Genomic DNA, 25,946 nt, shown 5'->3' with positions numbered 1-25,946 from the left:
GTTCAAGCTGGTTGCGAAACTGGGTTAAAATCAAAATTGCTCTCATATATGGAAGTTGTTTGCTATATGACATTCAACGTCGTAATTTTAGCGGAAAGAAAAGATATAACCAGAGAAATCAAATGAAAGAAATTATAACGAAAAATTGCCGCTTCTGCGTTTCAAACCTTCGCTTTCTGACGACTGATATCCGAATGTCTTGTATTTATTTAATTCATTTTACACGTCGTATGTGGTGATAAAAAAGATAAACAATTACAAAATGATTTTCAAAATTTACAGTGAAATTTTTCACTTATAAAATGTGTTGGTAGTATATTTATATTTCTAGTATATAATGTTATTATATGATAATTGTTATAATTTGGTTATATGTGAAAAAAAGTTTGGTTAGTGCCCATTCATCTATTAAATATATATGGTTTCAAGAATTGGAACAGTGTTTATTCACAGGTCTATGTTGTATAAAAAGACAATAAATGATTCAATTAAATTTTAATTTATAATTGCATTAAATAAATATTAAATAAACAAATGAACAGATAAATGAATAAGCAAATTAATGAATGAATTAATTAATCATTTAATTAATTACTCAAATGAATGTATCAATGAATTAATTATTTGTATCATAAATTAATGAAAATAAGATTAAAAAATTAGAGAAAGTGAATATAATGATCATATTATTGAGCAAACTTTCTTTGGCTACCACTGACCCTTTCAAGTCTTAATACTAAGTTTATATCTACTTTAATTGATGATTATGCATTGATGAAACTATACTATTTTTTTATTTTAGTCAGTATATTTTTGGAAGGTAGGCATTCTGCCAATATGTTTATAACATCTTATAAATAAAATCTGCGCTATTATTTTATGTCAAAATATCATCATATTCCAAATCTTTATACATTTTGATTAAATTACGTGTAAAATAATTGGGCAACACGCGACGTACGCTTTGTTTCTTGAAGCTCTATATGAAATTTATTTTTGTTTAGATAAGTGTATAACGCTGTTTATTGGTGCTATTAATGGTAAATATACTTCATTGATATTATATTAAGACCTGATGTATGATACACTACAAGTTGTTGAAGTTTGTTATTGTATTGCTACCAAAATAGTTTCTAAATAGCTTTACAATTGTTAGTTTATACTAATTCGACCGACCCTAAGGTTTTTGGTGGCTCCCTAAATCGTATTTGCCTTTTTTATGCTCCCCCAAACTTTATTTTGGGGGGAGCATATAGTCGCCGCTTCGTCTGTCCGTCCGTGTGTCCGTGCGTCCGTGTGTCTGTGTGTCCGTGTGTCCGTCCGTGCACAATTTTTGTCCGAGCTATTTCTCAGCAACTAATGACCGGATTTCAATGAAACTTTATGGGAAGCTTCACCAAAAGAGGAGATGTGCATATTATCAGCGGGTTCTGGTCAGATGATTTTTCACAGAGTAATGGCCCTTTGAAATTTTCCATTAACTGTACATATAGTGCAATTCTTGTCCGGGCTATTTCTCAGCAACTAATGACCAGAATTCAATGAAACTTTATGGAAAGCTTCACCACCAAGAGGAGATGTGCATATTATCAGCGGGTTCTGGTCGGATGAATTTTCACAGAGTTATGACCCTTTGAAATTTTCCATTACCTATACATATAGTGCAATTCTTGTCCGTGCTATTTCTCAGCAACTAATGACCGAAATTCAATGAAACTTTATGGGAAGCTTCACTTAAAAGAGGAGATGTGCATATTATCAGCGGGTTCTGGTCGGATGAATTTTCACAGAGTTATGGCCCTTTGAAATGTTCCATTAACTGTACATATAGTGCAATTCTTGTCCGGGCTATTTCTCAGCAACTAATGACTGGAATTCAATGAAACTTTATGGGAAGCTTCACTACCAAGAGGAGATGTGCATATTATCAGCGGGTTCTGGTTGGATGATTTTTCACAGAGTTATGGCCCTTTGAAAATTTTTTTAAAAAATTATTGTCCCCCCAACTACTGTGCACTCAAGACGTTTCCTTTTATTTGAATATTTAGTGCAATTTTATTATATTGTGACAAAAAAACCTTTGGTGAGCATCACCCTTCTCCGACGGTTCCTTTTTTGATTGATATATTGATCATGTTCGCTACATCCGATGTTAACACATAGAGAATGCCTTAAGAATACCTCACAACGTTTTTTTTTAATTGTATTACACTAGTTAAATAATTTGTATCATTCTTATTCGTGTATTTAATTCAACACTGTTTTAAACAAAGTTAAAACAAATATATTGTTTGATTGACCAACTTCCTGTTTTGTTGACATGTTATTAGAAACGAACAGTTTTTTTTTTGGCTTTAAACGTGCAATTCATGAGTATCGTTTTTTATCCAGCTAGAACTTCACGATAGAGTAGTCCATCGTCAGATTGATCTATTGTGCTTTCTGTTGAAACGTCTAGATATAGTTCTATTGGGTGTTGTTAAAAATATATATGCTCATGATATTAATGAATATGGTATTCTTGAATTGACTGGCGTAAATAACAAACAACATTATTCCAGATACAACTCGTTGAAATCAGTTTTTGATAGCGACACAAAAAATCACACACATTGGACGTTGTATTTATATACTAACTCTAAAGGGTGTCCGCCTGTGCAAATATAACATGTCCAATGTAGGGATTCGAAAGAGTTCTGAAGCCGTGTAAGCGTTTTCAATTTAAGATGCGGAATTGCAATGTTTTCAATTCGTTTTCATTTATTTTTGTAAAAATGATCGTTTTATTGTTTTAATATGCAGTTTAATTAACATATTTTAGCAAATACTCATGTAATTACCCAATATGGCATCATGGTCCAATGCAAATGGATGCATCAATCTTCTATTGAATATTTGTTAGAGCATATGCCTTCCTTTGTCATTTATTGATTACATACATACTTTCATTCAATATTTATATCCCCTGACTGTTTAACGTACTCCTGTCCTAAAGTCCGTTTTGTACTACACCGTCTTAACTAACTATGACGTACTAATGACGTTACACAAACAATTAAAATCGTCATATGTTTAAAGGTTTACTCTGTGTAACGTTGATTGCCAGTATAACAACAGCGGAAGATTATAAAACTCTGGAATATATATGTATATTGTTTATGGAGCTGAACCGTTATTTTGTTCAGAAAAATAAAACGTTAACCGACTTCTCAACATAAATATAAAGAATCTATGTCTCGGATGATTCACCACAGGATGTCATCAAAAACGAGACAATTCTTGAAGATGAACTCATTTAACTGTCAAGTAAAAATAATATAAGGTAGAAAGAAGAAAACCTTATCTAAAGCAAACTGGTTCGGCGTCTCAACTGTTCTGCAGCTCATCCACTGACTGGCACCTTATATGATCGACTTGTTATCACCACGTTACTAGATTGTATTTGTTTACTAAGTACAACTTGCAAGCTTAAGCTGTCAAAACTCGACCTTTTTTTCGTGGAGGCTCGAACCGGCATTGTTCTGGCACAACGTTGATCATCATTGGTCGAGCACTCGGTCGACCTGACCTTCGACCGAACGGCCAACTTAGGCAAATCGACCTTTGTCAACAAAAGACGAGTTCTAAGAATCCAAGATGGTCGCCGTTGCAAATGTAAACAAAGCTCAGATGCGGACTAACCATGAGCGCTTGTAAGTATAACTTATGAGATATGACAATGGCATAGAGGAAAATAACTATTAAAACTCTGTGGTGAGTTATAAGGGTTTACATATTACAAGAATATGGAGAGTTAGCCTAACAGGACACCATTATACAAATAACTGCTTCGCTCGTTACAAGTGTTAAGCGACAATAAAATAATTATGATTTATGGAAACTTAAAACACAGTGAGGATGGTTTTAATTACAAAATGCATTCTGTATAGATATAATAAATATGCAGGCAATGTATTTGTATGAAATTCCCTCACTGGTGAACATCACAACTATTGGAATGTTTATATTAAAATGTAAGTGTTCATTTACCACTTAAGTAGTGTAATTTATTACTATAAAGAATATCCTAGAGCAAAAAGTGGGGCGCATCATTACCCCGTTCTTCAGGTAGGCTCAGCTCCTGCAGCCTTAACAAATAATGATTCACCAACAATGATATAACTTTTAAACGGTTATCAAGAACAAACAATAGATAATAATTGAGATCAATCACAATATCACTGTTCACTTTAAAAATGTCACCTTCCACAGCGAACTCAGACACACACAAGTGTATCTTGAGGTTAAATACAATATTATTAAATGAAATCAAACACTCTTATGTATCACAGAAATCTTATCAAATTCATTTTAAGTTGTCCTCGTACTTTGTAATAGTTTGTAAATTAAAGTGATATTATGGGCATTTTTCACTGTTGAATTGAGCTGAAAATAATTAATAGGTCAAAAGAGTAAGTTAAAATGTGGTTACTGACCAATTATCTGCAACTCATCTTCCTACCAGTTGTTTATTAAAAATATATTTTATATTCGATATTTTACATGGCACACCCGAACCTATAAGCCGAAATGACCCATGAAACAAAATTGTGTATTTGTGTTGTATAAACGAATCTGCACTAAAACTAAATTTAGGTTCACATCGTACATGCATGATCAGTTATTAAACGAAAGTACGGTTTATATTCAAATGCATTTTTTTTTCTTTCCGATATATTGTTTTAGTATGTTGATGGTGCATTAACAAATATAAGGGTATATGAAGTGAAAACACTAAAAATAACAACGGTTGCGATAGACACCTATAAACTGTTAGATGCCCATAATATCACTTTAACAGTCCATGTTGTGTCCATACATATTTTCACAGGTAAAGATCTTCAAGAAGAGTCCACACATGGAGGGGAAAATACCCGTTCCATACCCCATAAACGACCAATGCACAGTACGGACTGACCACCTACGCCGTGATCAGCGCATACCAAGATAGCATCAGGCTGGAACTTCGTGGGCCCGCTTCACAGCGGCCTCGACGAATACCCACCAAGTACCCGCGTGGAAAACCAGCACTTACTGGGCCCCTGCAAGTCAAGCAGAAGGCTACTAATTTTCAAGGACAGTTACATTTTGCACGGCCTCATGTTTTCCTTGTCTTGCCGTCGACTGTCAATAGCTCTCTCGATGAAAGTCACTCTGCGTTCCAAACGAAGTAGCTTATCCATTATTCTCTCGGTGTTCCTGACGGTGGCTTTACAGGCTTAAGCAGCTGTCTCAGGTGCTCTATGGAAAGCCTCCAGTACTGCGTTGGACTGTCCTCCCTCTGTTTGAGAGGCTTTTCGGAAGTTGATATAACCTCATTTAGAAGTGGATCCGCCTTATCCTGTTCTGTAGGGTAAATGCCCACTGGTTCGTTCTACAGAGGTGTGGCTGCAGAGGCCATAGGCGATGAATGTGGTGTCTTCATGCCCTGAACCAGTGCCAGCATTGGATCCAAAATAGGGTCCGTGTATGGTGTTGGGTTTAGTAGAGCAGTTGACAGGCAGGTTAGGGAACGTTTCCTGAGATTTTCCAATTGATCTGGGTAACACGTACCTCTGATCTTTATCCAAGGGACTTAAAGGTAGTGGCATGGTTGATGGTAGAGGAGAGAAGTCATCCTTTCTCTTCAACGGCCTGACATCCTGGAACCATGTTGGAAGTGCTGGTTCCTCTGGGTCCATGAACGTGTCGTCTTCTTCTTCTCTTGGCGTTATATCATTGGCTGACACAAAGCAAGGAGCGTTGGACTTGATCAGTATCTGGTTAAGGTCAATGTTTTGCCTCTGCCAACTGCCCTCACATGGCCCTCACATAGCCCGCGCATTTGGTGGTATGTTTCAATAGATCGTTCTTTGTTTCACACCAAAACTTGTATAGTTGTACCGGAACTTCCACATATTTAGAAAAAAATGTCTGTAAGAACTAAGACATACCTGTTTTTTCTTTCTGTTATAGGAAAGGGACCTGTGAAGTCCAGTGCAAGCACATCCAATATAGCTCATAATGTATGCTTTCATGACGGCTTCTTATACGCTTCGCAGATACATATGAAAAATTGCAGTCTTTGGGATTGGTACATCTGGACAATTCTTCACAATGCCCCACCCTTTTACTTGCTCTGTACTCTATGGTAAAATCGTAACTCGGCAATATATCGATCCATCTCGCGATCTTGCTGCTAGGTTCTTTCACACTGAACAACCTTATGAGTGCCTGGAGGTCGGTTCTTACTACAAAGTGCCAAACAGGTACTGGTGGAAGAACTGAATGAAGTAAACCACTGCTACGAGTTCGTGTTCTGTGATACAGTATTTCCGTACAGCCTTGTTTATTGCCCTGCTGGCGTTGGCTATCACGCGCTCTCGACCATCTTGCATTTGAGAGAGCGACGCACCGAGTCCGACCCCGGAGGCGTCCGTATCGAGGTAAAAGCTGGCTGCTTCGTTCAATGGAAAGCCCATCATATACGGACCAATTAAGGCTTACGTTAATGCATTAGATGCTGTCTCGCATTCTATTGTCCAATGGAAGGTACTGTCTGACTGTGTCAAGTTCATCAGGGTCCTTGCAATCTTGGCCAGATCTTTTACAAAGCACGTGTAATATGACCCGGTGGCCACAAACTGCTTGACCTGTTTGGTGAAGTAGGCCTGGGCCACTCTACTATTTTGGTTATGTTTGAGCTTTCGGAGCGTGCCCGCTTGCTGCTAACTATGTGACCCAGCAAGACCACCCACTTTCTCTTGTAGCAGGTTGCATTTATCCAGCTTCAATTTCAGTCCGGCTTCTTTGATGCGTGTCAGTACCTCCTCTAGTCGTTGCATATGTTGCTCCAGTTCAGACGCACAGACCACGTTGTTGTCTATGTATACAAGGCATGTTTCCCACTGAAGACCTTGAAGAACCAGCATGATTACTCGTTGAAAAGTACTGGCGAAATTATTAAACCCAAATGCCATTCTCATCATTTTGTTCTGTCGAAATGTACACACAAAGGCGCTTTTTTGTATGTCTTCATCCTTAGTGGTATCTGTAGCTGGGAGGTGGATTATTGCAAAAAGTTGGCAGCCGCAGGCTACTCGAGGACCATTTTCGTCAAAATACTGAGAATATTATGTAAGAAACACTATTTTATGTTAATTTGCTGAAAATAACAAGTATATTTGTTATTTACATAACCTTGATGTATTTGCAGTAGGTAAAATTAAAATGACATTGATCAATGTATACATAAACCGGTCAAACGACGCCATTTCAAAGTCATTGACCGAAATCGTTCATTGTGAAATTTAGGTCAAGCCGGTCCGGACCATCACGGCCTGTGTGATAATGGTCCATTAAAAATAATACACAATACGTTAACGATTGTTTTTAACATTTAGTCTGTTTAACCTTTTGTAAAACATTTCTATCTATTTTCAAATTTTCTAATTTGGGCAGGTACAGACAAATTTACTGAAAAAGCTAAGCGCCTACCTTCCAAAAATGTGTCGGAAAAGTCTTGTGATATTATACTTCATAAGTGAGTCCTTGAACATTATTCGATTGTTTTCCCGACTCTCAAGTTCATATATTCGATTATTCGACCATCGCAGAAACATACAATATTTTAAAATTCGAAAAGTCAGTTGTTTATGCAAACTTAAAAAGTCGCATTTTGTAATGCTTGACAGCAGGTGCCATCAATTAACGAAATAATAATTTGCTTACGGAATAAGAATTTGGGGTTAGAGCCATTCTTATGTTTTTACTCACCGTAAATTTAGTTATATTAAATGTCTCCAACATAAACTGACTTACAAATTTTGCACTGTTCTGTCGAGCTGTGGTATTTAATATACCTTTAAGGAGTACATCATGTAACAAGTTTGTGGGCCCGAAGTACGGAACATTTCGAGCTAAAACGATTTCATGCGAACGAAAACCTTGAGCTATGTATCATACTGTATAGAGTATAGACGATAACATCAGCTATATCGGTAAACATTTAATTAGTGTGTCAGGTACATTAGGTTAACAATATCAACACGGAGTAAGCATGACACCGCAAGGTAAGAGTTTTTTTTACTGTATTTTTAAAATTAAATAGAATCACAATATAGAGAATACATACGTTTTAGTACTGTCAAGTCTAAATTATTATACAATTTCATAATGATGAACAATCAAAATGCACGCTATGTTGACTGACCGTTTCGACGCGGTGACCTCATCTCTAATAGTGCTATATATTTAGTTTTATACTGACATATTAAGTAAACGCAATTAACCTACCCAAAATTTTAGCGGCGTCGTGCGAAAATGGATCTTACGCAATATGCCGCATCTTAGTGTAAAAATATTATTTAAGTTTTCTTTGCTGTTTATTTTAATATGCGCGCAGTCTGGTAAGGTGATACGCTAGCCGCTATCAAGTTACGTAACGTTAAGTTAGCGGTCTCATTAATGTAGCAGTATAGCTACTAATTTGCATTTTAATGATCGGCGCATTTTTTTTTCAAAGTATTTGCTAATAAAATTGTATTTTATATTTAAGGGACTTGTTCACAGTTTGATAAAATAAACATTAAAAAAAAAGAGTCATATATTAAAACTAGAGTGCCAAACTGTCACAAGATACGCCCGTTTGAAGGTTTTGGACAGCAATGGTGATTGTTCTAAACGCACTAAGTGACCCTGTCACCTATTTTTTGACCCGGCATTACCCATATTTGAACTTGACCTAGATATCATCTAGACACAACTTCTCACCAAATTTGGTGAAGATCGGGTGAAAACTACGTCAAGTAGAGAGCAGACACCATGCTAAATGCTTGAAATGCACTTAGTGACCTCGTGACCTAGTTTTTGACCTGGCATGACCCATATTTAAATTTGATATCATTAAGAAACACTTTCTGATCAAAATTGATGAAGATCGGGTGTAAACTATTTCATTTAGAGAGCGGACACCATGCTAAATGCTTGAAATGCACTAAGTGACCCTGTGTCCTAGTTTTTGAACCGGCATTACCCATATTCGAACTTAACCTAGATAATGTCAAGATACAACTTCTGACAAAATTTGGTGAAGATCGGATGAAAACTACGTCAAGTAGAGAGCGGACACCTTGTTAAATGCTTAAATGCTTTAAGTGACCTCGTGGCCTAGTTTTTGACCCGGCATAACCCACATTTAAACTTGACCTAGATATTATCTAGACACAACTTCTGACCAAATTTGGTGAAGATCCGATGAAAACTACTTCAATTAGAGAGCGGACACCATGCTAAATCCTTGAAATGCACTAAGTGACCCAGTGACCTAGTTTTTGACCCGGCATGACCCATATTCGCACTTGTCCTAGATATTGTCTAGATAAACTTCTGACCAAGTTTGGTGAAGATCGGATAAAATATATTTTTGTATTAGAGAGCGGACACTGCTGTGGACGCCGCCCGCCGGCCCGCCGCCCACCGCCCGCCGCAAAGGGTGAAACTATAATACCTCCCGTTTTTAAAAGAATGTAAGCGTTTAAACAAGTTAAATACCGTGATTGGCAAAAAAAAATGTTTTAAATATTTGTTAATAAGCTTATAATCATCCTTCGAAATCGTTAAAATAATAAAGCGTTTGTAGTGCATCTCCTCGTTAATTTGGAAAACAAAACGTCGAGTATTAATATAGAGATTATTTTTCGCTCGTATATAACATGGGATTCGTGGCGCAATGGTAGCGCATTTTCTATTGCTTTAAGTTATCCCGGGTTCGAATCCTGGCGAAGATAATATTTTAATTCGTTTTCTATACTATTATTGTTACTTTATAGTATTACAAACATTAAGAATTTGTCAGTGAATATGTTTAATTGCATTTTAAAAAGATTACATATGTGCACATGTGGTTTAAAGAAGCCGAGTAAACAATTTAATAAACAATTTTATATTCAGTAAGTATCGTCTCTACTATCATGAAAAGCCCAATTACTCTATGATAAAGCTCTTGTCAAGAGATACGGCTAATAAAACTTAACAAGGAGGTGTAGTTGATTGAAGGGTGAAAATAATATAATATCTGTTTATCGTTGGACTATGTCAAACATTATTTTTATCTTTTATCTGATAGGATATCGTTTACAAATGTCAGCGAATCACTTTAATGTACATTATGTCAGCAATAATACATCGAAACAAGTAATAATGCACAATGCGCATCGAAGGTCTAGAAAGCATTTAAAACAGAAAAATTAGTTGAGGAGAAAAATGATTTCAAGATATGCATTGAACCTAGAGAACACCGAGTGTGATTGCGACGATAAACTTCATTATGCGTTTTAATTCAAACATACAAATTTGTCTCGCTTTTATCGATTCTGAATGGAACACAGCGTGGGAAAACTATTCAATATATGAGTTATATAAAGTTTTATTACCATTATGTATAAGTATATATAGAAAGGAAGAACGCGACCTAACCTGGGATTCGAACTCGGGTCATCTGAAAAAAATACACATGCTAAACCGAACGGCCATTCCGGCATGTAGTATAAACCATTTTATTTCATGAATATGCTTTAATTTAGTAATAAGAATCTTGCATTACAACGACAATTCATGGGTGAATGCAAATCAGATCTATGTTCTATAATTTGAGCAAGTCTACAAATGGGTATAATTGTGTTATTTGGAGAAGGTTATCTCTTTAGCGCACATAGATTGCTAAACAGTGCACACGATTTTTTGAAATTTGCTTTTAAACAAATTCTCATTTAACTCGAATATGTGTTTTTTTTATTAATTTAAAGCTGCGATGTGAAAAGCAATAATTCATTTTTGGAAAATGTCATTTGTCAAATTGTATGCCATAGAGAATAATTATAGTGCGGTCAGTGCTTTACTTGAGCGCTCCGTGTGTTATTAGCTAAACTCAACTCAGCTCAGTTTATCAACTCAATAAAGGCCGTTGACCCAAAATACAGAGTATTTTACACAAAACATAACAAACGTTTGTAGAAAACATCATCTCACATATAAAATACATATACTGTTGTTGATAAGATGATGCATATGCAAACATAATTTTAAAAATAGTATGTCATTATCTGTTTTGCTTATCAATTTATAAGTCATGTACAGTATTTCCACTCATATACCAGTTATATAGAATTTTTCTACGGACACCGTCAAATTTACTACATTGAAGAAATGCATGGTATTTACAATCAATAATAGATGCATTTTCTCGTTTAAACAAACATGACGTATTCTCAAATTATATGCAACATGCATCTGCCTACCAACTTCACTATTTAATTTGTGGTTAGAGCACCTAAACTTGGCAAAGACTGTCTTGTATTTAAGCGAGATTTACAACTGCAAATACCTAGCATTGTGAACGAAAAGAAATATGACAGAAACATGCAGAATTATAACACCGTTTTGCGTGACGAACGCGTGCTAATTTTATCTGTGTACTTAAACTTCGTAGCAAACCATTTGTATAGTAGGTCTATTTCTATGTCATTAGTTTTATTTCCGTCGTTTCTATTGAGGTTTGTTTTAATTGGGACGGGGCGGGGGTGGGGGTGGGGCGGGGGGACATGTGGCAAACAAAACAATTGTCAGTCGATTAATCTATGGCCAGACCCGTTTAAGTCATCATATTGGCATAGATATATGCGTAAAACTTGAAATGGACCTTTTTGGACTTGCAGTGGAAGCAAAGACAACATTGTCCAATGTGCGTTTGGCCACTTGGTTTATACGATTAGTCACTTTCGGATACCTTTTGCCGGAATCGTCTCACTGATCTTCGGCGGTGCATATGACGTCAACGTCGGGCTTTTGATTTTTGGATCCGTGGTGAGTTGGCAATTTTTATCATATATCGACAACGTGTGCTGCTTTAAAGAGGCCTTTTCACAGATTTTGGCATGTTTTGAAGATTGTCATTAAATGCTTTCTATTGATACATGTAAACATTTGCTTTAAAATGCTCCAGTAAAAAATCAAGAATAAAATTAATAAAAGAGAAAAAAGTAACCGTCAACAGGCCTCGAACCACTGAGTCCTGGAGTCATGGGAGTAAAAAGTATACCACTTAGACCCCTCGACCATCCTTCCGCATACAATGAAAGATGTATCTCATACTATATATAAGCAATCCTCGTAGTTTCAAAAATAAAACGACCCCAAAAGAACTCTCCAAATTATTCAATCGTTTCGCGTTGCAACGCTTTATAATTTTCAGGTTTTTTAATCGTCAAAAGATGCATATAATGACTATATTGGAGCATGGTAAATGTTCGGTATTATTGTTTCCTCACAATTATCATAACTAAATCGAAAATTTGCAAATCGGAAAGAACTTATTTAAATTTTGTCAATTTACCAAAACGTGAAAAGGTCCATTAAATATATAAATTACTTTTACTATCGTGAATCCGAAATAAACGGTTTTCAAAACGAAGCTTCAAATTGATCTCCAATATGGCTAAATCGCAATTTCACAAATGAATGGTGTTTATACATGTATTATACATGTATACTTAAATTAATTCCCATTGTTTAAACTATGATAGAAATTACTTATTATGAAGCTAATTACTATTGGATTTTCTCAATTTGAAATACATATTTTTATTATCATTTGCCAGTTGTATGGGCGTCGACCGCACACACGTATCAGTATTTTAAAAACGTTTAGACATACCTATGAAACTTGATTTTTTTTTTTTTGCCACGTGTCAACTATTTTCGCGATAATGTTTTCTTTAATTTAAATTCACATAAACGCATCGATTAATTCTTTATCCCATGTTTAAACATATATTGAACAACGGAATTCAATGACCGTCATTATTTTGTGGGGAACTGTATTCAATATATTAGCATTATATGTTTAAGAAATACGTCTAAACCGCCATTGTGTAATGATTCTCTCTTTATTTGGCCGTATCTTTTGTGAGATAAAAGGCATGTCCTAATTTATAAACTAATAACTTTCTTCCAACACAATTTTATATATTATAACCCGTCTGATACTCAAGTCCCGTTGCAACTAATCGCATAATGTAAGTTTCGAATGTAGTTGTTGAATTCAATGTATTATCGTATGTGTTATCATTATTTTCATCAAACAATAAAAACTTGTTTTAAAAGCTTGATTTGCTCAAAACATTAACTACCGATTTGGTTTAGAGCTTTCACCTTTAATTGGAGGTATTCACTGCACTATAAAACACCGACATGAAGCATCAGGAAATTATTCCAAAATCAAGTCATGGCCGTTACATTTTATATTTAATTTTTATACATTCCAACGAGTGAGTCAAACACGAGACAATTACAATATTTGGTAATGTTAGTTAACTTTTTGCTAATAAAAAAACATTTAACTCTGATAACACAAACACCTTTTTTTTTTGCTCTCAAGCATACACATCTGTTAGTCATATTTACGTATGCATAATTTTCTTGCCAATATGTCTCGTACCAAAGTATTTCAGATTGTTAGATATTAACAAGATACTGGGCATAGACAAAACTTCTGTATCATTCATTTAATTTATTTGTTTGCTTTTCGTTTTAAAAAGCGCTTCTTCAAAGCGCTTGGCATCACACAAACCATTTTACTTAACAAAACTTACACATTTGACTTCCGGAAATAACTAAAGGAGCGATTCTGGAACTGTAAAGGTTTACAACGGAATAAAATTATAAGCCATTGTGATCTTATAGATAAGGTATGTTGGTTTATTTAAATGAGGATTCTTTATCGGTCTGTCTCTTAAAAAAGCAGCTATGGCATTAATTCAGATTAATTAAAAGCAAATACTAAATTATTAGGCACAAATTTACTATCCAGCAAACAATTACACATGCTGACCAGCAATCAACAACATGTTATATACATCTTAATGTCTGATTAAAATGTGGCTATTTAAAAAAATAGGGTCTAAAACTCCTACAAATTATAATATGATCGAAATATACATATTAAAACTTATTAAAACTTTATCGAAGGGGAAAGCATGTGGTCCCGATAATATCACCCACGAACCCTTACTATATGGTAAAGACATAATCGCTTACCCCTTATCACAGTTATATACTGTTATGTTACGATCCGGACTAATCCCCGATAGAATGAAAGAAGGTGACATTATTACGTTGCATAAAGGTGGACGAAAAAGGCAATGTAATGACCTCAATAAGGAGGTTACAAGGAAGGTTCCAAGACGGACTTGGATGCATCACGACAAGTTTCTCTCTACGGGAATGCCTAAACTACTCTAGGGAGCACTCATCACCTGTGTACATGTGTTTTCTGGATGCACGCCAAGCGTTTGACAGGGTGTGGCATGATGGCTTATTTTACAAGCTGTCCTCTCTCACTTCCGGTGATGACGCCCATACGCCAGACATCGACGCTAACTCGTTAGTGGCTTTTCGTAATATGTACCAGAATGTTACAAGCCGCGTGCGTTACCAGGGACTGCTATCAGAGCCACTTCCGGTTCGCCAGGGAACCGCCAGGGCGGAAAGAGCTCGCCGCTATTCTACCTGGTATATATCAACGGTCTCATTTCAGAGCTGGAAGAGATTGGGAATGTAGTGTGCTTATATGACATAAACATGTCCGCACCAACTGTTGCCGATGATATGGTTCTGGTGTCATACTCACGAGCTGGACTTGACAATATGCTCCGAATTTGCACCAGCTACGCCAATAAGTGGCGATTTTTATATAATGCAAACAAATGTTCTGTTGTGATATATAACAATAAGAATTTTATCAATCAAAAGGAATTTTACCTCGGAACAGAAACTATTCATGTAAATGACAGTTACATTCATCTTGGCATTGAATGTAACTCATGCTTGTCAACAGGCAACTGCATTCAAGAAGCGTGTTTGAAGCTAAGAGGGACGTATATAAGCGTATGCGCTAAAGGCATGGGACCTGAGAGACTAAGCCCTATCACTATGAGTACGATATTCAATTCAGCAGTATTACATAAGGCTATCTACGGCAGTGAGCTTTGGAATAAGAATTCATCAAGTGATCTATTAAAATTGCAAATTACTCAAAACTTCTGTTTAAAACACATGCAAGGATACCAGAAATGCATTTCTACGGATTTCTGTTTAATAACAATGAATGCTATACCAAAAGTTTACATACTTGAGTGTCAAAAACTCAAATAACTAGGACAAACTTGCAGATTAAATCCACAGTATCTTGCAAAAGATCTATTCAACAACAGACTTATACGATTCCTTGCTTTAGACCGTCAATGTTTCGGCTTTATTCCTGACGTGTACAAACTATTACAAAGATACATTCTTACCAACTATCTAAATTCATATGTTGAACACGGAATATTCCCTTCCAAAGGACAGTGGAAGCAAATCATCGAATGCAATATCGTGACGCGTATTAACAAAGACATGGTAAAACGTTTAAAAGATAGAGACCCATGGGGCGTAACGGCGCATGTAATTGAAACTAACGGTTACTCCCCTTTATGGTTAATCGCAAAGGACAATAAGAAACTCTTAGCTTTGTGCAAAACCCTAATGAATGGAATCGGCTTATTAATATCAAATCAGTTCAAGCAGATCTGCAAACTGTGTAATCTCAGAACGGGCAGCCCGATTATCCACAAGTTGTGTTATTGTACTGCTATTGAAGCCGAACGTGAGAAATTGTGGACACTTATTCTTGAGACTTGTGGGATTGATGACTTTAAACGCTTCATCCAGATCAGTGCCTTTGAGCAATGTGTGAGCATATTAAAGTTGGGCTCTGAAACATCTCAGAAGCATTTTTTGCACCTTGATATTGCCGTCTCAATTTGCAAATTGCTACATTAGTACAATGATGGTGCTGCCAATGATCAGAAACATGTCCAGATGTTTTATGTTGTTCTTTTTTTTAATGTGATCTTTTACTATATTGCAAATATAGCAAATATCTGTATGCGTATTTGATTGTATATATGTAGTGAATGACACATATGATATTCCCATGAGGAACTACTTTGACTGTAAACGTTTCACTATAACAGTCTTCTATGGAAGGCAACACCTGTGATTTGTGTTTAGTTGGTCATGTGTAAAAATTCCATATATTGCTAATCACATATGTTCGCTAATTATGTCTTTACTTTCTTTTTCGCGTTAAGACATATTCTATGCGAATACATAGTAGTATCATAGTATTTAAACTAAAACTCGGTCTTTATAAACGTGCGCATTGGTGTTTAATCATGCGGCATTATTCTAGGTATTCTTATATCAGTAGTGTATATTTAAATTGTTATGTTTATATATATTGACTTTATTATGTCATTGACCAAATAATTATATATATATATATATATATATATATATATATATATATATATATATATATATATATATATATATGTGTGTGTGTGTGTGTGTATATACTCGATTGTATTTAATTGTTTATAATCTGTATTATATGTTATGCTCTTCATGAATGGAGGAAATAAAAGTATATCTATTGAATTGAGTTTGCGTGGATCTGAAACTAACTTTCCCAATAATCATTTCAATCATAAGCGATATCTGTCTTTCCGCCATTTTCTCTTTCAGTTTTCGCGTCCATCCGTGTGTCAAATGTTTCGTTTCTAAGTGGGATCTCAGACAGTCTTGATTCTAATTAGATTAAACTATACATGAAGTATCTCTACAGAGCAGACATGTGCATCATTGTCAAGTCATTTCCCATTGAATAATGATTTGTTTACACAATATTAACTCATACATTGGTTAAGCGTATTAACAATGGAGCAGTAATCAGTTTCACTGATGTCCTTGTTTAATTTTAATTGCTCAATAATAACTGAATTGCTTCCTTCAAAAGTCAAAATTAAGAATAGCGTGTACATTACTTATTCGCTCGCACGCTTAATTTATTTCTACAAAAATGCCGATGACATACATTTCTATTTCATGTGACTTAACTATGTTTGTGTGTGATACAATGATCATGTTACATGAATCAACACAATTCGTTTCGACGGAAAACATTTTGCAAGCACCATTCTGCATGATTATCCAACACAGAAGTTTTACTATATTGGTTTAAACTTATTTATTACGACATAGTATCATATTCACAAGTTACATGACATTGACATAGGAATGGGCTGAAAGGCGAACCTTATTGGACCCCTCTCCCGATAAATATTATATTTACGCATGACATTATGTCATGACGTCGTAGTAAATTGACAATACAAGATGCAGAAGTTTTACTATATTTTATTCCTTAGGTTTGGCAGACCATTTGTCAAGGCAGGTGTACATGCACATGAAATTAAAGATACCATAGAACGGTATTAAACATATAACTTTATTTTTTTTATATAATGCCCCGACACCGGAAGGTCGTGTGGTAATAAAATATTGCCGATTTATTTCAATACGGCGCAGCAATATTAAAAAGGTGTAATATAACAAGGTAAAAATATTCTGCAATTGTGGCAAGTCGCCAAGGAAAACCACTAACCATGTTACATTGTATATGTGCCTGAAACATGGGAAAAAGTGTGGAAACCTGTACCATTTTGGCAGCCTCAGCGGCTATTGTCTTTGAACCACCGGATGTTAGGTCTCATCCTGCAGAAGTTTTGATTAAAAATAGTCACATAAAACACAATTTTTTTCCCGAATTGATGATTGAAAGTTCATGGCGAATGCATTGTATTCACAGCTTTGAGATAGACATTCTCTGACAACTTGTTGATTCCGTGTACTCTATCCAATGGTAATAAGGAAGAATCCTTGACGGGACCCTGTTTTCCTGATCTGTGCGCATTTCACTGAAACTATATAAAAACATTGGCTAGTATCCAAGTACATTAGGTTTGTGGAGATTGGGAGGGTTTATTTTTACAGTAATCAAAGCAATGCGACATAGACCTCTTCGTGTTCCAAAGCGAAAGAGTGATTTTCTGCAAACATACAGTTTTTATGGTACCCGGAGCGTAGTGTAACTCCAAGACGAAAGTAAAGGCAAGATAAAGGTTCTATCTGACTCTTTAAATCCGCTTGCGTTGGATAAGGTAGTTTGTTCTTGAGCGACCAAACATTTATTATACCAATATTTGTCATTAAGTATTGATTTTCTGATTTGAAAATCAATTTTGTACATCGCTTTGTGTGTGTAATACTGTAATGTTGTACACAAGTATCTGTACATGACTTAACGCTTACGTCTTCGTCTTTTTATAGGGACTGACACAACCATTACTATTGCCATGTGCATACTCGATTCGACCGTCACCAAATGACCGAAAAACATTGGTAACATTTTGCCTTATTTCTATTCCTAACAAACTTATGTGATTTGTGTTCTCCATTTTGACTTAACATTTTTAATCCTTGTTTTACTGTTAACTTCATACCGGTTTATATCCAAAGAATTATAATTTGCAACAAGTTGTTTATGTTTCTTGTGTTGACGTATCCTTTTGTCGATCTTTATTTACGATCCAACTGTTTTTCAGATTGGTTTGAAGTTTATTCTGTACGTCTGGCTCTTTATACTGAGCATAGCTATGGCGACGTGCCTTTTACTTTCGCTGATTGCCATGTTTTCAACTACTATCGCACTTCTGTCCGATTCCGAAGATTTCACTATTTTGGCCTACGTCGTCTTCGCTCCGTGCCTCGTTTTCACGGTGATTAACCAGTACACATTTTGTATCCTACATAAACACGGTCTCTGCTTCATGATAGCCTCAACAATGATATTGAGCATGCAAATGTGTCGGTAATATTTATTTTTACACATTTAAAATAAAACCTTAATATGTAAATTACATGTTTAAGAATATTTCTATAAGAGATGGCTTGCAATTAAAGATCTACTTCTCATTCTTAACAAAATAAACATAGAAACGACCAGATTGAAACAATTGTTGGACTTTCAGTAACTCGTACTTACTACCAAGCATAAAACTCGCGTACTTTTCATGTCGTTTTAAAATTGTCGGTTCCGATTATTGACATTTTAGAAAATCAAAGCCCGCTTCAAAGTTCATTTGCACTTGGATAATGCTCGAATCATAATGGACATATGTCCGTCTGTCTATCCGTCTGTCCAAATAATTGTTTTATCTGTTTACAATAAAACATTCAAATGCGCATACGGTTTGAAGTTTTACCTTTGTCATTTTAGTCTCGTTTACACCAAGTTGCTATATGCATAATCGTGTCACAACGCAGAACTTCTTTTGCATGAGTTTTATTACAGAAAAAAAACATGCAAATTTTCTATTAACACATAATTTCAACGAGCAAATACACTTTGCATTCAATTTGTTGAAATCCTCGATGAACGTGTTACGATAATATATCCATGCTTTCTAACCCCAGATTGAGAACGGTTATGGGTCCACAGGGTTGACTGCTGGGGGTGCACCTGACGAAACCTCAAGGATCTTGCCACCTTCGAATTCAGTTGACGTCGGAAACCTTGAAGCCGGGTCCGATTTCTATGTTGGAAATAATCGCGACAGCCTTGTCTAGCACAAGGTATTGATCTTTGGGTTGTTCAGGACAAGGTGATTGAACCTTTTCGAGAACAAAGTGCTTATAGTTCTCCAAGTTTTCTCAAACAAAGTGAGTTTGTCTATTATTTAGAACAAGGTGGGTTTGGCTTTTGAATTTTCAAAGGACAACACTCAAAATAACATTAAGCACAACGCATTACACAGGAACGTCATTACGTGTTACATAGAAAAAAAACTAGGCACGTCTTAACGTGTTTGTTGCCGGGTACGCGACATGACTTGAAGAAATACCCAAGAACTAAAACAAATCAATGAGTACGATAAAGATTGTGTGATCTTAGCAATGACATGTGTGCGTTTTTTTTAAATGTATTTTTACAGTATCCATTTCAAACTATGACAACGAATATTGCCAATATTTTAAGAATTTATTCTAACGAAGTTAAAATACGTATCTTGACAATTAACTGAATACAAACAAATATCTACATCGACATCAAGAAAAAATACTTGATTTTAAGCATTTTATTAAAATCATATATCATGTTGTGAAAACAAAGATATTGCTGTGGCTTAAAACATATAAATTTGTTTTAACTTGCCTTGTGCACCGTTAAGCAATCGATGAATTGTGTTTGATTTATTATTATGACTCATGGTTGTTGTTTGAATTTGATTTGTATTTACCTGCAACGAAATCACACTTAACATAAAACGGTGTTTATTAAAAGTAATGATAACGCAGTTCAATAAAGCCATTATACAATTATCCGTTTTGCAAAATGATGCGACATTTCAATGAAACGATACACATGTTATCGTAAAATAATGAAAGCATTGTTTTAAATCGATTATCGGTGACAAAATATAGGTATTGTGCCCATGAATGTGCAAAAGAGAAGAGATTTTAAGGAAATCGGGCTTACGGTGTAACTGGTATACAACATACGTGAATCTTAAAAAAATAATCAACAGGTTTTTGATGTAAAATAAGACCAGAAAGAAATACAGTTAGATTAAAACTTACACCTGCGTTCAAGACATAAATACTTGAATAAATTAATTGATGAATGAATGATTGAATAAATTTATGAATGAATGAAGACATTAATTAATTCAAATATGGCGCAATTATTAGATAAATGCCAAAATAGTTTCGATAATGCCAAAATAGTGTTTGTTTCCACTAATCCGACCGCCCCTTATATATACGTCACAAAAATCCATGTAGCCAAGAACAGTGAAAGTGTATCGTATGACGCAATTGAGAAGCGATGACACGATGACGTGAAAAAAATCCAGGAGCAGTACTGTAAAATAAAAAATAAAAATATTAAAGGGGCAGTAGATATCTACTGTAAAATTGAATTACCAATAAAACCAGCTTAGGTGATTAAATATTTAAGAATCAAACATATACAATGGCAATTCCGTTTATGATTCCAAATTTAACAGAATAAAGATATAGTGAATCAAAAACCAACACGCATGTGTTAAAAACACATGCTTGTGTAATTTAACGTTGTTTTTTTCTTTAAAAGTGAAATTTATACTTCTCGCATTTTTATTCCACAAGGACGGTACGATGGAGCAGTCATTTGTAATGTTAATATAATTGTGACTTATGATTCCCGATATTTGACTTGTTCTAAAAGAATATGAGATTAGTTCATGGAGTGGACAAAATCGCACAAAATAATCCATATGAAGCTTCGTTGAAATCTAAGTTTGATAGCAAAACAAATAGAAACACACAATTTAAACGATATATTGGTATTTAAATTCGACAGGGTGTCCGACTGTTCTCATATAACTTTTTTTTTAATGCAGGGATTCAAAAGATATCTGATTCCATGTTCGCGTAATCAACTTTAGAAACACCGTTCAGGACTGAATTTTGCGTTTGAACCGCGTCGAAGGACCAGTCGAACGAGATCTTTGATCTTTGATACATTGCCTATGCCAGCAACTCGAAAGCGTAAAATGGGCTCCGGAAACGACACACGATTGATATTGAATACTTCATGAGCCCCTTCGATCATCAGTTAAAATCAATTTTCGTAGGTAAATACGAAGACGTTAGATCATAATTAAGTACATAGATGACTTTTCATAGGCAGATATAGGCCACTGTACTCGTTCTGTATCCTTCACAAGAACGGCTGCTGCTTCTTTTACAGACTCATGCGGCAGCGATGGTAACGTTATAAAAAAACATAAAGCTTAAATGTAACAAGGTCACCAGGGCCTTTCACGTATTGTATAGCGTACGTTAACAGAACGCTTGAATGAAACAATTGCGGCTGCGTCGGTTACGACTTAATAATGTTTATAAGGATACACATAAATGATACATTTGCCTAAGTGTCGGTAGCGTATTTAAAACGCATTTAAACGAAACGCTTAAATGCAACACTGGCGCTCGCGTTGGTTACATGTTAAAAACGTATTGTAACATGACGTTTGAATAATTAACTGTCTTCAGCGCCGGTATCATTTTAGCAAGGTTTTGAAACATAATGCTTTAATGGCATACTGGCATCAAACTTTCAAGATGTTTATTACACAGTGTAGGGTAAAGTTTGATCATCAGACTGACATCAGAGTCGGTAATGTTTTTTAACTGTATTCTAAGGTAACTATCAAATGACACAATAATGTTATTTCTTAACGCTTAAATGACTTACTCGCGTATACGAAAGAAAGGTTTATTTAAGCGTGCAGTAACTAACATAGATTGATAAAATGGCTTCACGGTTGATCTGGTTATGTTAAGCGTACAGTAACGCTACGCCTAAATGACAAAGTGGCGTCAGCGTTGGTAATGTGTTTAAGACGTATTGTGTTGTTACGCTTCAATGTGATGTATACTTTTAGTTTTACTTAAACTAATTTGCCTGTGTACTGCTTTTGTGTATTTTGGAGTTTATCTGTATATATGTCAAAGTGTTTTACTCGATTATTATTGGATCTGAAAACATTGTAATTATTCTACATATAACACTTGCAGTTTTTCAATGGTTTGTTGTTTTACTGCATACAATTTAGGTTTGGAAAACGGAACTTTTTAAATGTAAGTTAGCTCTTGACATACCACTGTCGTACTTGCGATTATATGTGTGCCTTCGTGCGATTGCTTTTATTTTTATTTTTGTTTTATTGCCCTTTCCTCTTTATGTGTGATCCATGCTATGAACGAACTATTTACTTTTATGACAGGAAAAGAAGATTCTACCGATTCGTTCTGTTCCAACATCACTTGCTACAAATCTTTAACACTTACACAGTGGTTGCGTATATTACTTTCCTATCCGCCTATATAAACTTATCTCACTTGCCTTGACCTTATTATATAATAGCTGTCAACTGGTATTTCTTTGTTTATATGTGTTTTATTCCACATACCATGAGCACTGTCGGCTACCGTACTTGTCAAGACTTATGACCATTCCTCATTCATCCGTATGAGCGATCCTCAGTTTGACATCGACCTCCACGAACTTCTGACTTATACTATTTCAAGCTGTGTACCTACCTACCTTTTCTCACTACAACATTTCAATTAAACCCAAATAAAATGAGCTATTTAACCCTTAACAAGAACCGTTACCTTCTTAGGCTCAATGAATGAAACGTTATCAAACCACTTCCATATAAATACGAACAAAGTAAACATCAATACATATTTTTGTTATCAAGACAAAAGGTTTTGAGCTACTTGACCAATACATATAGAAGTGTTGTTCCTGCGTGTACCAATAAAAACGTATTAAGATGGGTGTACCAGTTAACTGGAAAAGGATGGAATTAAAATTCATTCATGAACCATTATACGGGAACATCAAAAACGGTCCCGGAATAATCAATAAAATGTTAAAGCAAGACATATAAATTGTGTGTGGAAAATATTATAAACATTATAATCAATGTTTTGTAAAGTTTTTTTTTAATTTTAGTCAATTCATCTATACGACTCGTGACAAGAAATAGCTTTGTCGGACAAGACGACCACAAAAATAACCCATGCTAGCTTATTCGGTGTTCTACATAACAAAACAAGCAAATGACACATATATAATGAACACTTTGAAAAAATGTATGCATATTTTTTTGTTTAAAAAAGGTCCTTTCTAAGTTTGATTTGCTGTCTTCGATATTATAATTGTATTCTCGAGATTTATAACAAATTGTTTTATAGAGTAAAGTTTAATCCTTATTCTTAAATAATGTATGGGTTGGTAAATGGGCGTTTTTATTCGTTCTATTCATAATTAATTACTACAGGTTATCGAATCAACATATTATTTACACTGCTCATTTTAAATGCTTGCCATAGGTGACTTACTTCAGTAATTCGATAATATTGTTTAAGCGACACGGTGGAATAGTCGATATTGAATAACTATACTGATCTGGAAAACGTTAAATATGTGTACCATAACAACACATAAACAAATAAACTCGATGAATAGTTCTTTGCATTTTTATTCAGTTTTTAACATAATGTTTCCAAGTCCATATAAGTCTTTAAATTAGTTGTTAATGCAATATTTTGAAGTCCATGTGATTCTCCAAGTAACTAATAACGTTTCCAAGACATGACAAAATTCGTGTAAATCCACCCAGACAGGACCCCACCCCGCCTGGGGTGCTGAAGATAAACCTCTAGCGTATCTCCTATGGGTTAAATACTATTTTTAAGGTCCAAAAAGCATTGCTTATATACATGTATCGTTACATAAACATGTCAACTTGATGGGTCAAACTTATTTGTTGAAATGCATAAACGGGCGTTTTTTTATCTGCACCGACACGAAAACAAACATCTCTTAACCATGAAATCTTGTAATTTAAACGGACCGAACCTATTTACAAGCATGCATCTACTGTCAACAAACTAATGAGTCTCCGGCCACATTGACGAAACCACATGACATGCATTATAGCGAACAAGATCTAAATATCAATTATGCGAAACAATTTCTAAATGTAATTATTGTTGCTACATATTTGCATATTAAGCTTCAGTTATATATATTAAAACAATATTGCACTATTGCTACAAAACGACTAACACAAATTAAGTGAGGTAGACTTGTCGAAGTTTTCTTTTTGTATTTCCAGCTAATGATAATCGTTTACTAAATTTTTTAACGCCGAGGTTTATCCAACTTTGTGTTTGTAATTTAAACGAACAAGCATTCGTTATCTGGGTTTGAAAAATACATATCGCCATGTATAAGACCATTTAAACGCAAAATTAACAACACTTTTATCATTCTCTGCTGTCGCCGATAACTCTGATAAGAAAGTGCAACCGATACATTAAGCTGTTTGGTACTGGGCTATAACTTATTAAGGAATACAGAGGAAATATGACAACTGAAGGTATGGTTATTCTTGTTTCTTTGGTAAAATTTTATTAGTATTATGCATATTATAATGTTTGGTTGTACGTCCTGAATGTATCTGTTCTTCCTCTGATTTACGGTTTTAAACCTGGTATGATCTTCGTGTAATATCGCCATGTTGTTATTTTACATTTCCTTTACCCTAAACGGTCGCCGGGGGTGTGTGTAAAAACTACGATAATTGGATTAAAAACTAAACCAGATACCGGTTCTTATACGCAATTGACAATATTGAATGTTTTGTGGTGTACAGAAAATGCATACGTTTTTCATAGAGAGGTCATGGGTTCGATTCCAGTGGCGGTCAAACGTCTTTATTCAACGTTATGTTGTTAGTTATTTCATTTATTTAATGCTCTTCAAAATATTACATTGTAATATCGCCATGTTGTTCTTTTTACATTTCCGTCACCCCAAACGGTCGCCGAGGGTGGGTGTGAAACTACGATAATTTGATTTAAATCTAATTCAAATACCGGTTTTCATACGCAATTGCCAATATTGAATGCTTCTGTGGTGTACAGAGAATGCATACGTTTTTCAAAGAGAGGTCATGGGTTCGATTCAAGTGGCGATCAAACGTCCTTACCCAACGTTTTGTTGTTATTGATTTTATTTATGTTATGCTCTTCAAAATATTGCATTGTTATAAATAAATGCGCCCAATACCCTTTACAAAAATAAATCATAACAGCGATCAAGACCATTTATTTCTAAAGTCAAAATTGACCTTGTCATTTACATTTTACCAACAGTCTGTGTAGGTACCATGTAAACATATTGTTGCCACGATATCAATTGATAATGGCCTATCCATCATTTCCCCATATTTAGACAAACGTGTTAAACAGTGGGCTTTTACATACGAAAATTATGCATTCTATAATATTAACGCCTAGGTGACCAATACCAACTGAGCAATATCAAATATTTCTGGCTCGATTTGTTTAATTTGCAAATGGTG

General features: G+C 35.0%; 1 long non-coding RNA gene across 2 annotated transcripts; it reads left to right on the top strand.

Annotated features, from left to right (window-relative positions):
* Positions 1-7,876: 7,876 nt before the first annotated feature.
* On the top strand, positions 7,877-22,701 carry LOC127879657 (uncharacterized). 2 transcript variants are annotated; one of them, XR_008049189.1, is made up of 5 exons: positions 7,877-8,090; positions 11,733-11,880; positions 18,289-18,360; positions 18,564-18,829; positions 19,435-22,701. It is a non-coding gene; the product is annotated as an uncharacterized LOC127879657 (long non-coding RNA). The 2 variants fall into 2 exon arrangements; XR_008049190.1 differs by having other exon boundaries at positions 7,882-8,090; positions 18,564-18,737.
* Positions 22,702-25,946: the final 3,245 nt, after the last annotated feature.

This window comes from Dreissena polymorpha, chromosome 4 (genome assembly GCF_020536995.1).
Source record: "Dreissena polymorpha isolate Duluth1 chromosome 4, UMN_Dpol_1.0, whole genome shotgun sequence".
Lineage (NCBI taxonomy): Eukaryota > Metazoa > Mollusca > Bivalvia > Myida > Dreissenidae > Dreissena > Dreissena polymorpha.
The sequence above is the reverse complement of the archived record's forward strand: the minus strand, read 5'-3'. Positions and strand labels throughout refer to the sequence as shown.